This window comes from Ambystoma mexicanum, chromosome 12, assembly GCF_040938575.1.
Source record: "Ambystoma mexicanum isolate Mex_15411 chromosome 12, UKY_AmexF1_1, whole genome shotgun sequence".
Classification (NCBI taxonomy): Eukaryota; Metazoa; Chordata; class Amphibia; order Caudata; family Ambystomatidae; genus Ambystoma; species Ambystoma mexicanum.
Window position 1 is genome coordinate 813,781,681 of NC_090936.1, and position 14,578 is coordinate 813,796,258.

Sequence of the window (14,578 nt, forward strand, 5' to 3'; positions counted from 1 at the left end):
TCCACAAGGGTCTTGTGTGTCACCCACCCTCTACAATGTCTTCACGAAGCCTCTCTTTGATGAAATGGATCATCTGGGTATCGCCTACACTAACTACGCAGACGATACCCAGATCCTCCTCCCGCTCTCAGGAGACTACGCCAAGGACCTGGCCCTAGTGAACAGGATCTATAGCATCGTTCAGGCATGGATGGCCACACACGGCCTATGCCTGAACGATGATAAAACTGAGCTTATCATCCTGGGCACCACTACCTATATATCCAAACTCAGCCCTGATTACGACAACTTCATTATTGATGGGAACAACATAAAAGTAGCTCATGAAGTAAAAACCTTAGGATTTTACCTAGACGCCACCATGAACTTTACCAAACAAGTTAACTCTCTAGCTTCTGCCACCGCATATACATGCAAACTTATCAGAGCGAGCAAACAATTCCTCTCCACAGATAGTTGCATTACACTTGCCAGAGCCTTGATACTGTCCAAATTAGACTATTGTAATGGACTTTACATTGGAGCTAATAAACAGACCATCCACAAAATTCAAGTGCTCCAGAACAATGCCTTGAGAGCAGCACTCAAGATTAATAGAAACGAGCATATATCCTCGACAAGAAGAGAATACAAATGACTCGCCACCGTAGACAAAATTCATCTCAAAATCGCTTCCCTCACCCACAAATGTATCAACAACAAAGCTCCACCTTACCTCATGGATAGATTACGCAAAAGGACTTCTTCCAGACCTACCAGAATAGCCAACGCAAACTGCCTCCAAGTCCCGCGTTTCAAACTTGCCACTATAGGAGGAAATAGCTTCCCGGTCAAGGCTGCGCAGTTATGGAACTCCCTCCCGCATGATGTCAGAGAACCTCAGCCTTTCGCAAAATTTAGACAAAACCTCACTAGGTGGCTGAGAGCCAACGACAGCTAACTAGTCCACTTGTCACATTGTACATTACTGTATATAACTATATATTACGTGAACAGGAGCATGCTCCTCGCTCCCCTGTCCTGATCTCTCCTTGCTCCCCTGTCCTTGATCTCTCCCCAACGACAGCTAACTAGTCCACTTGTCACATTGTACATTACTGTATATAACTTTATATTACGCGAACAGGAGCATGCTCCTTGCTCCCCTGTCCTTGATCTCTCCTTGTTCATATCTGCTTGCTGTAATATTGCTGATGTCTATGTCTACACTTCCTGCCTTTTCCTGTACTTGCAATTAGCCGAGCATATCTGTAACCAAGCTCAGCGCATCTCTGTACCTTCATCTGATTTCTATGTACCTGTAACCAAGTTGAGCATATCCTTGTCTGTTTGCGCCCTGATACTCCAGGGTATGGCGCGCTATACAAATAATAAACTAAACTAAACTAAACTAAATACAAATGCTGCTAATCGATGAGGTGAGCATGGTTTCCAACCTAATGTTAGCCTTGATTCACCTCAGATTAAAAGGGGTCCTGAAAACAGATGATTAAGAACTCTTTGTAGGAAAACACATTATTATTCTTCAATTAAAACCAGTTAAAGGTGAACCTATTTAAAACCTTAGGGCACAAACTATGCCGTAAAACTCTTGGCAGCATAGGAAATGTCAACCTTTGGCAACATTTCCAAAACAAATAATTAAATGAAAAAACATGTGTCAGTCTGCAGAAGTCACATACGTCAACGTTTTAAAAAAGTATTAGAGTTGGTGTACTATCTCAAGAAGCACAATCTATATTAAATACCAGGCACATCCATGCACTCTATGGCCATAACTCGTGTGCTACTGATGTCATGGAATAATTAGCACACAAAAATGTAAAATGTATGTCCTTGATGCCAACTCTTGCAAGCTGTGCTCGATTCAATGAACCAATATTGAAAAAAAGAAATGCAACCAATAGTTGAAATTTGATACAGACAAATTGGACCGGCACGATATGACACTACCCATTTGTGAACAAGCCACAGCATGACAAATACCTTAGAAAACTCTGTCTTTAACACAGCTGGTTTGGAGATAATATTAAAATGATCTTTAAACTGTAGAGTAATGCTTAAAAGTAACCTTGACATGGAGCAAGGATTAGTTAATGGTGCACTTGGTACAGTTGTTGGCTTTCAAAAATACCCACGTGACAACAACATTCAGTTTGTCAATACTCACTTTGACAAACTATCAGAAGTTAAAAGGATAGGACGCTCAACAGCCTGATTCCTTCTTTTCAAAGACATGTATGTACGCAGATAACAATTGTCTCTATCTCTAGCATACGCTGTCACCATTCATAAATCACAAAGTCTTACCCTAGATAAAGCATTGATAATATTGTTAGCACAGTGTGTAAACAAGGCATGAGCTATATAACACTATCACGCTTACGTACATTTGATGGACTATTTCTAGTCAACTTTGATGCAAGTAAAGTAAACGCTGATATTCCTTGCATTCTAGAATACAATAGACTGTATGCACTCTACTCCCCCATCTGAAAACCTATCCTGTTCCTCAAAAAGCTAAAGTTTGTAAAAGAAAACTACTTGATACTCCTATTATCCAGGATCTCACAGCAATACCTCCAAAGATATTAAAAGAAGCTAGTACTTCATCAATGACCACAACCAAAGAAGGATCTAGTGCACAAACAAAACCAACTACCTCTTCAAAGAACAATGTGCACTCCGAACAAATAATTTGGACAAAGAACTGTCTGGTCCATTCAAGTTTTCAAATACAACTGGTGTAAATTGCTATGCAAATGTACCTCTCAGTATTCTATTCCAATTGCCACCAATTGTTGAAAACATTTACTTAAACGGGACAGAACAGTTGTGTTTGCAAATGTTAGTCCTTCACAGAAATGCAACCAACAATCCTGACAAAACACTGTGTTTCTGGAATAAGGCAAGAATTGGACTACTGTGCTGGAATGGTCAAATTCACTATAAACACACAAGAAGATCCACACACATTTCTAATATACTTACTACAAGTACTGGAAAACAAAAACATACCTATAAATTAAATCTTCCAGATTTCATACATGTGGAAACATACATGCAATGTCTACAGCCATGTGGCACAAGAACAAGTCCCTAATGAATGCTTTGTGTAGATATCCATACCTAATTGTGAATCCATTCCATTTCAGCAACTTGTACAACATGCAAACCATGGAAGATTATGTACTGATAATCGTTCCACCTTACAAATACAGTCACATAGTGAATACGTAATAGTAATGCTTTTACCTTACAATGCAGATGGTACCAAAAACAACTGCAAGCTGACTGGATTCACACATGGACAAGTATCACTTAGTAAGAAAACCTTCACAACAGTAGGTATAAACTACCATGCAGGAGCCACAACCAATGCAGGTCACTACTCTGGATACATAAAAAGAATTGTGGATGGTTCGAATATAATGATACTACCATTACTCTAAAGCAGAGATTACCAGCAAGTCTTGTAAACACTTACTTAAAATCTTTAAATCCATGAACTACAACCATAAAACATCAATATATATTTTTCTAAGGAAACCCTGCAACACTTATTATGTATAAAAATACTCTCAACAACTCCAAAACTATCAACAGTTAGAAAACCCCCACAGGTATCTAACTGCCCCAGGATTCTGCAACAACCAAACAGATACATGAGTACTGCTAAAATGCAACAAGATATAAACAGTTAGAATACGCCAACAGGTATCTAGCTGCCCCAAAATTCTGCAACAAGCAAACATATAAATGAATACTACTAAAATGCAACAAGAAATAAACAATTAGAATACGCCAACTGGTATCTAATTGCAACAATACTACCACCACTTCCAAACCAAAAATCATACACCTATTCAATTCCTCCTATTGAAATCAACCACAGAAAGATATTGTACCATACGTAGAAAGTTTTTTTTTTATCCGGCATGGATTTTTTTCCCACAGACCCAATGATTTCATGAACTACCACAGGAACTGAACAAATTGCACAGTGCACTGGCTTGAATCATAGTACTTGTAAAGTACTAACTATGAGGGTCAACAAAGTACAGAAATGTCTACTGTGCAATGGAATAACTTATCAAAAACGACCTACACTAACATGTGATCTTTTCTTTTATCACAGAGATTGAAGAAACAACGTCTGCTCCAATTACCCATTTCATGCAACCAAGACTCTAGGCCTCAGAGGCCTGTATCTTAATACTTGCAAAACATTATTTATTTCTGGTCATGGACTCAATTTCACTTGTCAAACATTGTGCATGATCTTTTTAAACAATTCAGAATATACTGACTAAAGGGTAAAGTCCTTGGGATCATTGCAGGGTTTGGGGTGTCCACCTGATGGCACTCAAAGGAATGTTGAATATATGACTGAAAAAGGGCTGGGTCACAAAAGGCACATATCATTGTGGAATTACATTTTCATTGCAGATTCAATGATTAAGTGTCCAAATACCTTTAACTCGTTTGCTGACCTCATTTAACACCCTGATGGCATGGGAGAGTCGAGGCTTTCTCGTGAGTTGGTTTTCTGAACCATTATGTTACGTGGCTCTTTAAAACGTGATTGTACATTATCATTGCACAAAGAAACATCAAAGTTCAAAAACGCATACTTGATTCAATATTCATCTTCTGTACGTACAAGAGAACAGAACGGCTCGCTACTTGCGGCCTACGTGTGTACCTCTTACACAAACTAAAGCTTATTAGAACAAACTTGCCACTACATTATTCTTGTAGACTATGACACACATATATTTACACTTAAAACTCATAGGTTACTGGACGCGAGGTAGCTCTGTGCTGGCATGCATAAAATCTTATCGGTGCGCATTTCATTGTCATACATTATTTCCATAAGTACCCTTATATCCTGTATTAGTGTATGTTATGCATTTGTTAATAAGGTTTAGCATGAACATTTCTAGTTATACCCCCTCCTTCCACTCATTCCCCCCTTTCATTTCTTAAGTAACAAATAATGTAATCCTCCCAATCTCTTACATTCCTCTTCTTCAGCCACTGCTTTGTCCCATGCAGTTGTAACCTGTATTGGCATCCATGCCCTACACACTGCTCTGAGACTGTGTCCCCTTCTGGCATACTCATCCGGGGTGCAGCTCATATAGATACACCTTCCCTCACCTTCCAGATCTACCCATGCTTCCTTGTACCATTCTAATTCTCTGGTTTCTTTTATGGTTGTGTGATATAAACTGTCCACTATATGCCCTGTATTAAATATGGCGGTCATCCTATACTTGGGTTCCGAGTTTTCCCCTGTTTGTACTTCTGCTTCGTGTTTTATTTGTGGCACACCATTTGCATGACCCATTGTTACCATCATCATTGCACCATTTGGCACCACATTTGCTGAACATCGAAGTCCCAGTTGACACACACAAAAAATGAGGAGTAAAAAGACGATGAGTGGTATGAGCAGTTTTACTGTCAGCCCCGCCAAGACGGTACCCAAGAAAAAAGATTGTCGAACCAAGCATTGGGCTGTGCCCCTCCCTCTTCCTTCATCCGTTTTCTGAGATCGTGTACCACTGCTATTATGTGGAGAGGGACCCGTTTTCAGCATCTGCAAAAGGTACAAATGTGCAACATGCGCTCCCGATTCTTCGGCAAACACCTCCATCGATTGCTGTAAACAGATCCAGGACATATCTGTTTTGCATTATCATTAACCACAGAGCTCTGAGTTCGACCTTTATGGCGTTAAACCACTCTTCAGTGTCGTTGGCCAGCTGGATGAGCTCCCACCTGGTTATTTATGACCATTTGGCATTCGCCTTCGCCTGGATGCTGGAAATGAGGGATGCAAAGAAAGTTTCTACGGAGCTGATGAATCGGAACCTGTCTGGAATTTGGGCCAGGAGCTCTGAGGATTTGGTCGAAATATAGTTCAAGGATTTTTTCCTTCTTTGGCAAATTTCTGTATAACTTCCTCGTCTACAGTGTACACAGGACTTTCTTCAGGCAATGTTGCTGATGGTTCTTCTGAGGCTGCTTCACGTGTGCTCTCGCTGTGAATATGGCTGGCTGGGATCACCATCAGCGCAGAGTGCAGCGTTGCCAGAGAGCACATTCCTCTCCATGACTGCGGGAGATGCAGGTACGCCATGTTTCCGCAAACCCAGTACGTATCCATCATTGCGGCCATTCATTTCTTCATGTCAGGAATAATGAGCGTTTTGCTGCAATTCATGTTCTCCCCCATATTCCTCTTCCCTTCTCCATGAAAGCACAGTTCATAACTGATGTTTCTTTGTAACTTGAAGGGTTTGGCGATGGCGGTGACCCAAGTGAGTTTAGTTACATGTTCAGTCAATATGGGAGCGCATGTTCTCTGTACCCATCAAAGTTTTTCTTCCGATAACCCCTGCAATGCTTCTGCTTTGCACAATATTTCTTCCTTCTGCCATTTATTGTCCACGTGCAATGTTCCCTTTATTACCAGAAAAGACTCTTTTACACAAATCACTCCCTCCGGCTGGGAGTTACATGTCCGTTCGTTCTGCAGAAGTTCAAATTAAACTGTGTGTGCTTGAAAAGAATTTTTAATTCGGCACAGTACAAGATGTAAGAGGCATTGGGCCTCTGCAAATGGAATTTCTTGTGGCAATAGGACTTTAGGCATGCCTGACGTATGGGGTATCAAGGAGCACACATAGTTCACCACCAGGGGGCGCATGAGCATGTCTGCCTGAGTCTGTGTCTCCTTAATCAAGCTGAATCATTCGTAAATTAAGGCAGTTTAAACTGCAGTTTCTACCAATATCATTTTCCGTTCCTGTTACTTTCCTACTTAAGCTCCACTGTCTGTTTTTTCGGCAAAGATCGGACCCGCCTGGAGTGGTTTCGGGATCAAGCCTCAGAGCGGCCTTCCTCCCGCTCTGTCATCGGGTCAGCCTGCGGGGTCCTTCCCGCCTTCCAGACATCCAGGGCGGCGGTTACCCCCCTCCTTCCTTTGTGCGGTCGACGCCAGCAGATCCTACACAGGACAGGCACCAGAGCCCCTTGTCCTTGGTTGGGGGCACGACAGCGAGTGCGGCTACCGCTGTTCACGGAGCCAGCTTCGGTTCTTCTTTGGAGCCTCTGGACCACTGGGCTCCTCACGGCCCTCGGAGCCCCCTCCTTCTTCCTTCACTTCATGGGACCTCCTCCACACAGCTGCCTCCACACAGCTCTCCGAGCCCCTTCTTTATTCCGTAGGGCTCGGAGCCTCCTCTTCCTGCGTGCGATCCCGGCCGACTTGCTTTGCTGCTTCCTGGGGCCTCTGCACTTCACTCAGCCCCGGAGCGTTGTCTGCACTACGCTGGACCCAGGCTGATCTGCATCGCTGCTTCCTGGGGCCTCTGCGCCAAACTTGTCCCCCTGAGCGCCTCAGCACTACGCGGGAACCAGTTGAGTCAGCGACTATCCACTGTGCTGGTTCTGTTTGCCCCTCTACAGCTCCGGTGCAGTCCGCTCTCACACCGGCCCTCCCCTTCACCCCATAGGGTCCTGGTGTGCTCTTTAGCTCCAGCGCACTCCGCTCTCCTGGTGTGCCTGCGACCGCTTGTGGCCCCAGCATTGGGCCCTCCCGGAGCCTCCTTTCATCTCACTCTCCTGGTGTCCGGGTGGCGTCCTGCCTGCTTCCTCTTCGGCCCCTCCTTCTCTTCACTTGTCTGGTCGAACCTGTGACTGTGCCTATGTCCAGCCCTTGGGACCCCCTGGTTCCTCCACCTTCCCAGTCGAAACGGGGCGGCACTGAGTGTCCCCTCTGCGGCGCCCCGCTCAACGCCCCCCTTCTCCACTACGCGGAGCCCTGGTGAGTCTGCAACCACACCTGGATCCATCTTCAGGACCTCCCGAGTCCACTACTTGCCTCTGGCACCTGATCATTCTACTGCTCCGCTGGCTCTGCTCGAACTCTACTCCCACGGTTCTTGGCTCACCCGGCTCTGACTGTGATTTGTGTGCTTCTTCTCCCCCCTCCTCAGCCCACATTGTCATTAAGTGTTCTTACAGCCCTGTACTGTGGTCGCTTTCTCAACTCTACCGTGTCACCACCTTCAGCGGTGTGGTGATAACTTTGAGTACCTACTTTGTCCTGTCTCAAGCACCACTGGACCCCTCCACCCACAGTCTCGAGATCCTGCACCCTCTGACTCTTTTGGTTCCTTCTGGCTCACTCTGTGGTGATAACTTTGAGTAACTACTTTGTCCTGCCTCAGGCAACAATGGAATCCTCCATCCACAGTCTCAAGATCCTTCACCCTCTGACTCTTTTGGTTCCCTCTGGCTCCCTCTCACCTCTGACTTGAATCCACCATCAACGCCATCCTCACCTGGTCTCCAATTGTTTCTTCCTGCCAATTATCCTCACTCCTGATTCAACATTGCCCTCTACATCCCCCCTTTATATAATGAACACGCTGGTCTCTACCCTCTACATTCCCATTCCTACTATTACTGCTCCTACCTACCTGTCCGTACCTAAGTCCTCGGTATGCGATCCTCCATATCTCCTTCCCACCTCACTCTCCCTCCCTCTCCCTTCCCTACCATCTCCTCCTCTCCCTCCTATTTTACTCGTTCCTCCTGATGCCTAGTCCTCTCCACTATTCCCCCCCACTCCCCTAGCCATCCTCCTTCTCTCTCTCACCGCCCTAACCTTCTCTACCCCCCCCACAGCCAACCACTCTGCCCTCATAAACACTGCTCTCTGGAACGCCAGATCCATCTGCAACAAAACCGCAGCTACCCTTGATCTATTCTTTCTACTCAACCTTCATTTCCTCTGCCTAACTGAAACATGGATTCCACCTCATATCACCTCTGTCCCTGCTTCCTTAACGACCTTGTCTTCCTCTTTCATCCATACCCCTCGTACCTCTGATGGTGGTGGTGGCGTTGGTCTCCTGTTCCACCCTAAATTCATTTCCTCCTCTTCATCTCCAACTCTCCCCTCTTTCCCTACTTTTGAATTCCTCCACAAGTCCTTCTCTTCTCCCCACCCTATTTCCTTCCTGGTCGTCTATCGACCCCCTGGTCCTCTCTCTTCCTTCTTTGAAGATCTGGATCACCTTCTCTCACTTATTTCTCCCCCTACCTCTCCTCTAGTGGTACTTGGCGACTTTAATATCCATCTGCCTTCTCCCCCACAATCTTCTCCTCTCCTCTCCATCCTTGATTCCTTGATTCCTACCTCCTCTCCCTCCTTCCTTCACCCTCTACTCACTCCTCTGGTTCCACTCTTGACCTCATCTTTAACTCCTCCTACCCCTCCTCCCCTGTCTCTTCTCTCCCTGTTTATCTCTCTGACCATGCCTTACTCTCTTTCTCCCTTTCCCCTCTCTCACCACCTACTAATACTAATTCCTCTCCCCCAATCTACTCACGTCGTGACCTCCGGGACTTTGACGCTACCCTCTTCTTTGACACTTGCTCTTCTTACTCTCCCATCTCACAAAGACTTTGCATTACTCTCTGCTGACGATGCTCTCTCTTCCCTTTCATCTTCTATCTCCACTGCCCTTGACCAACTTTATCCCCTTTCTCTCTTTCGCCCTACTCGGAAACCTTCTCAACCCTGGCTTACCTCCCATCTCCGCTCTATGCAACGCCTTCTCAGGCGATTAGAGAGACTCTGGCTCAAAACTCCCTCGCTTTCTAATCAAACCTCTTACTTCTCTTACCACGCACTTAACAACTCTTGTCTTGCAACCACCAAGTCCTCTTACTACTCTAACCTTCTCCAGTCTCAAGCCTCTCATCCTCGTTGGATTTTTCAAACTCTTACCCGCCTTCTCTCTCCTCCTACTTCCGATCCCTCATCCAACTCCACGCTTTCTCCCTCTGACTTTGCTAGCTTCTTTTCCTCCAAAATCATCTCACTCCGCCAAAAAATTAACTCCCCCTCTAGCTCCCTCTCTTCTCCTCCTGCCCTCTCCTCCCTCTTCCACTATGTCTGTCTTCTCATCTGTTTCTACTTCGGATGTCTCCTCCCTTCTTGCCAAAGCCCACCCCACATCCGCCCCCTCTACCCTCTCCCCTTCCGTTCTCATCCCCAAGAACTACCCTCTTCTTATCCCTTACCATACCACTTTCTTCAACTCCTGCCTCTCTTCATCTACCTTTCCCTCAGCTTTCAAACATGCAATGATTATTCCTATCCTAAAGAAACCCTCTGCTGATCCACTCCTCACCACTAACTACAGACCTATCTCCCTTCTACCTTTCCTTTCTAAACTCCTTGAGCATCTCGCCTACTCTCAACTCTCTTCCTTCGTCTCTTCTTCCAATCTGGCTTCCAACCCAAACACTCCACTGAAACTGCTCTCACCTCTATTCTCAATTCTCTCCTTTCTGCTCGGCATGCCAAGCAATCTTCCATCCTTATTCTCCTTGATCTCACTGCAGCTTTTGACACTGTCGATCACCCACTCCTGCTACACACTCTCTCCTCCTTCGGATTCAAAGGACCTGTTCTGAAATGGTTATCTTCTTACCTCTCTTCTCGTTCCTTTGCCGTCTCATGGGGGGGCCAGACCTCTCCTTCCTTCCCTCTCATATACGGTGTTGCTCAAGGCTCTGTACTTGGTCCTTTCCTCTTCTCTCTTTACACCTCCCTCATTGCCCCTGTTATCTCCTCCTTTGATATCTCCCATCACTTCTATGCCGATGATACTCAACTCTTTCTGTCTTTCTCCTCCTTCACACCTGACCTCCATCTTAAACTCTCCTCTTGTCTCACAGCCATCAAGAACAGGATGTCCTCCCGCTTCCTCTCTTTTAACACTTATAAAACTGAAGTCCTTTTCTTCCTTTCTAACACACTTCCTCCTCCCTCTCCTCCCCCTTTCATCCAGTTTCCTCCCTCCAACCTCCCTAGCTCCTCCCATGCTCGTAATCTAGGCGTTCTATTTGTCTCCTCTCTCACCTTTTCACAACACATTTCACTTACCTCCCGCTCCTGCCGATACCACCTCAACAATATTCGCAAAATCTGTCCCTCCCTCACATTCCACGCGACCAAACTCCTTATCTCCTCTCTCATCTTTTCCCGACTCCTCTACTGCTCCTCCTTAATCTTTGGACTTCCTGCATCTCAGCTTGCCCCCCTTAAATCCATTTACCACTCCGCTGTTCGTACCCTTTGTCTCCTTACCTCCCGTGACTCCATCTCCTCCTCGCTCTCTCACCTTCGCTGGCTACCTTTCCACTTACAGCTAAAATTTTGCTTTCTCTGCCTTGTTTTCAAATCCCTACATGGTCTGGATCCTCCTTATCTCTCTTCCCTTCTCACCTTTTACTCCCCCTCTCGCTCCCTTCATTCTGCTGACCATTTCCTCCTCACTGTACCTCCTTCCCCCTGTGCTTCCTCCCGGTTCCGCTCCTTCCAACTCCTTGATCCTCTTCACTGGAACTCCCCCTCTCAATCTGCTTTTCTGCGACCCTTTACTCATTTCGCACTTCCCTTAAATCCCTCCTCCTCCATTCTCCACCTTGAAGGCCCCCGTCCTCTCTTCTTCCCCCTTTCTTTCCCTCTGCTAACTCCTCTCTCCCCACTCCTATTTCACTCTCTCTCCCTTCCATTTTCACTCGTTCTATCCTTCTTATGACCCCCCTCACCAATCCTACTCCCACTCCACTTCCCCTCCTCCTCAGTTAATTGCTCTTTGCACTGTTTTGTTGTTGAATGATTCATGATGTAATTTTTGCTCCCAATGTTTGTTGTTGTTCTCTGTATTAGTTGTTCCATTGTACAGTGCCTTGGTGTAAGGCGCTCTATAAATAAACAAATCAATCAATCAATCAACAACTTTCGTTACTTGTTTGTTTAGCTGTGTTGCTCATGTCTGCATACCACTTGACTGGTGGGGGTGTTGAGGGTCTTCAACTGTATCGAGGCCAATTTTCTAATGTTCCTCCCATCCTCCCTTTTGCAATTCCTGCTTCTTTCTTCTAGCACCTTCCCCACACCCAAGTGCCTGTGTATCATCTTCCCTCCCCTCCTGTGGTGTATATAATTTATAATATGTGGTTGTTATCTGGTTGTCACTATCACGCCTATCGTTAGTTGCCGTTTCAGAAACTAGCATGGCTGTTGGGTACGGGTGATTCTGCACCCAAGCAATTTTGGGGAAAGTTTAGTCATTCAATGTGTACACATTGAAATCTGATTTGTTCACATATTTAGACTGGGGTGTATCTTGCGTTGCTTCACTGGGTGTAACACCTGAAGTGTCATTGTACCCCTTCTCTCAATCCCTGTATGCCCATACAAACCTTGTCCCACCCCAAATCAAATGTGTTCCTATTTTGATACTCTCTATTCTCACACCCCCCTGGCCAGTATTAACAGTGATGTATACAATGATCCAATATAAAAACAGGCCAAACTGCGTGGTAAAAAAATAATACTGCACACACACACAACATGCACTCAAATTAATAACTAGCATAAGTATGTCTCCTTCTTCTATTTCTATCTACACTATTAGTTGTGGTAGTTGGGGCCTCATCCATGCCCATTGTAGCTCCTAATAGGTGAACTAAAGCATTTGGTAATCACAAATATCACCTTTTACATTTCACATATACATCATACACTAACTCTCTTATGCTTGTCTTTGTTCATTTTCAATTTTCTTCCCCTTTACTCGTATTGGACGAGCCTTTCGTGGGGACCACTGCATTTGTACTTCGCGTCCTTCCGTTTTCCTCCTCCACACCCCTAGTCTGGTGGAGGGAAACCAAGGGAGGCAAGTTCTCCTGTTTTCTATATGTTACTAGGGAAAGAAAGTTCATTAATATGAGCATTTCCAACCACTGGGACAAGAAAGAAAAGGTGGACGAGAGAGAGAAAAAAGACAATTTCAGAAGTCATTTCATTTTACATTTCATCCTGTCACAACCCTTCAATGTTTTTATATACATCCATAAACTCTTATCTCACCCATTTTAATCTTTCTTTAAATCCCCACATTTTTTATTTTTAGGTCTGGGTACTGTGCTCGTTGCTGTTCCCTTCATGATCCGTGCAGTCTGTGCTTTCCTGGGCATTTTGAACATCTGTCAAATGTATCCAGTACCTTAAGCCCTGAACCTTAACTGCGGTTGGCGTGCAGTATATTACTTTGTATGGGCCGTGGAATCTTGGCCCATTCCATCTCCGTACAAAGCTCCTCACATACACCACGTCGCCTGTCATCAGCTGGCAGTTTGGGCGATCTGTGGCTGGAGTTACTGTGTCAGTAGCACTTTCCTGTGTGAATGGGGGTGCTAGTTGTCTTGCCATAGCTCGGGCTGCTCTTGTCAAATTTCTAAGGTACTCATGAAACCCTTCTCCTAGAACTGTTGCGCTTTGGTGTGCCTCTGATTGCCTGCGCAGGGGAGAGTGGGCCGTATGCATCCTCCTTCCTGTCACAATCTCCTGGGGTGACAGGTGGTGGTCCTTGCTGGGTTGGTTTCTCATCTCAAAGAGTGCCAGGGGCAGACAATACACCCAGTTTTTCTTGAGGGTGTGGCACAGTTTTGACAACCTACTCTTGAGCAGTCTGTACATTTTTTCCACAATCCGATTCGATTGTGGATGATAAATCATGTAAAGCTTGTGTGTTATCCCCAACATCGCAGTGATTTGTTTGAACATGTAATTTACAAAATGTGTTCTGTTGTTGGATCGTTTGACATCACAAATAACCCAGCAGGGAAACACTTCTCTCACTAAGAACTTGGCAGCACACCGTGTGTCTGGGTGAGCACAGGGGCCGGCCTCCACTCAACAAGAAAAGGGTCATACAACAACAATAAAATATTGAGCCCCATTACAGCGATCTCTCATATCTGTATAGTCTATGTGCAGTTCTCTAAAGGGTCCTTCAGGTTTGGGAAATGTTCCCCTAAAGATCCGCAACGTCATGACAGATTTGTACATCTGGCAGGTGGTACATTCTATTATCAACTTACTTACCTGTTCCTGCATCCCGGGGGCAAACCAATTTTCTTGAATGTCTGCTATGATGTGCTGCTTGGCATTGTGGGTGGGGAAGTGCAACTGTTTGAACGCAACTTCTAACAATTTCACCGGCATCACTACCTTGCCTGTATTATTCTGTCTCCATAGTAGGTCTGTGGCTGACTGACTACACCCTCTTTTTACCCACATTTCCTTTCCTTCTCTTCATTTGATGCATCTTGTTGAAGCTCTTCCACTACCTTCTGCATCACATACTCACCTGTTGAGGGCTTTGGCAATTAGGAGGCTTCTTTCGCGGCTGCATCTGCCGCCGTATTTCCCAATGAGATGACGTCATCACCTCGTATGTGGGCCTGACATTTCACGACTGCTACGAGTGTAGGTTCTTTCAATGCATCAATCAATTCTCCTAACAGTGCTGCATGCTGTACTGGGAACCCGTCTGCCCTTTAAAATCATCTCTTCCCCCCACCATGCTAATTCTCCATGTACTGTTGTCGCCATATAGGCGGAATCTGTATAGATAGTCACTATGCACGCTTTTGCAGTGTGGCGTGCCTCTATGAGTGTGACCAATTCTGC